This window comes from Camelina sativa, chromosome 7, assembly GCF_000633955.1.
Source record: "Camelina sativa cultivar DH55 chromosome 7, Cs, whole genome shotgun sequence".
Classification (NCBI taxonomy): Eukaryota; Viridiplantae; Streptophyta; class Magnoliopsida; order Brassicales; family Brassicaceae; genus Camelina; species Camelina sativa.
This window is the reverse complement of record NC_025691.1, coordinates 9,777,525-9,779,419: the sequence shown is the minus strand read 5'-3', so window position 1 is coordinate 9,779,419 and position 1,895 is coordinate 9,777,525. Positions and strand designations below refer to the sequence as shown.

General features: G+C 38.6%; 1 pseudogene; it reads right to left on the bottom strand.

The window, feature by feature from the left end:
- The window catches only part of LOC104700833, a 3,385-nt pseudogene continuing 2,258 nt past the window's right edge, over nucleotides 769-1,895 (bottom strand).

Sequence of the window (1,895 nt, the reverse complement as noted above, 5' to 3'; positions counted from 1 at the left end):
ATCACTAAACAACTAAAACTAAGCACTAGTACTACTGGATTGTAGAACATTACTCGATTGTAGACTAAGCAACTAAAACTAAGCACTAGTACTACTCGATTTGTAACACTAACTAAGTATCAGAAGAGGTTCATCTAAAACTAAGAAGAGGTTCATCTAAAACTAAGCCAATTTTGATAGCCCTTTTCTTCAGACCAAGCTTAACCCTTGAAGGGTTTGGATTGTTACTCCTTAATCTCTCAAACCCATGAAACTGAGGGACGAAAAATTCGAGTTCAAAAACTCTCGTCCAAGAAAAACCATCGAATTCCCCCAAAATCGAAATTAAGAAAAACCAAACTTACCAAGAAGCAGTGAGGAACGAAAGAGACAATTATCTTCGTGATTCGAGAGCTTTAGCTTTAGCTTCGTGATGATTCGAGCTTACCCTTGTTTGTTGATTCGAGCTTTAGCTTCGTGGAGAACTGGAGATGGAGACATCGGCGAGAGATGGAATCGAAAGAAAGATGGAATCGAAAGAGAGAGACGAAGTGAGACGTCGGCGTTTTAGTTTTTAGGTTTAAAGTTGAGAAATAAACGGGCTACCTGTTACACCCGCAGGTCTAAAAGGTGAACCTGTTTAAGTTTTTTATTTTTTGTAGTGTTATTAAACGGGTCACGGGCTTAAATTTTTAATACTGACCCGTTTACGCCTGCGGGCATCCGGCCCATTTTAACATCACTAAATACAACCCATCAAAACCTATGTATAAAAATTAAAAAAAAAAAAAAAAAAAAAAGAGATAATCATTGCATTTTTGACATTTTTATACGTTTAAAGAACACTAACACAACAAAAACTCACGAGATGCAATTGCAATAAACAACTTTCATTTTCTTTTGGATGTGTGACAGAATCAATCAGAACTATGAACATTTGGTTTCTCCTTTAACCGGAGGAGCTCTGTAGTATGCAGGTACAGTTGCTGGGAAAAACATCTGCCTAACTCCTTCGGCTTTTATTATCGGAAATATAATCCCCGAAGCTCCCTGCGATTTTTCGCTTTATGCGTTAATATCATACCGATACAACTAAAATAATAGACTGATGAAAACTGAATAATGTTATTCGTACCAATATCAATTTGGCTCCAAGCCAGATTCGTTTTGGGGAAGGGAATGGGATTAACAACCGTATGACTCCATAAACCGCAACCGCGAAGAAATGGCACACAAGTGTTAACGGTCGAGGGTTCAAACCCGAAAGCAGAGCTACTGGTCCACTTGTGCACATGCCTCCGAGGCCCAAATAATCGAAGCAGGCTTCCCTCATTTCATTTTTTGCTTCATTTTCTGATGAACAGAACACTTGGTAAAGAGCATTGGCTAAGGTGTTAATTGTGGCTGCAACTGGCTGCAAGTGAGCAATTTCAAACACTGGTTCACACTTTGACAACAACAGAAAACTTAAACTATCTTGATTCTTATATAGACTACAAATTAGTCTACAATTGATGTTTTACCTTTCGCAGAGTGTAAAATGATTCGAGATATTTGCAGAGACTAGCACCGTCACTAAGGTCACGCAGCGGTCTAAGAAGATTACGCAGGACAACAATGTCAGATAATGCAACTGTCATTCCTCCACCTGTTAAAGGATGACGCATGTTAAATGCATCTCCCATTAACAAAGCCCCTGGAGTAGGATATGGAGAAGCTGGCATGCTTCTGTTTGGCATGGACTTAATGTTTCCTTTATCAACCGCAGCAATGAACGATTCATAAACCTCATGAGGCATCTAGACAAGAAGAGAAACACACAAATTTATTAACAAAGTTTAAGAAAAACGCCTTGAATAGAAGTCCACAGTGTGAAAAAAAAAAAAAAAAAAAAATTCCATACCTGTGGAGCCCCA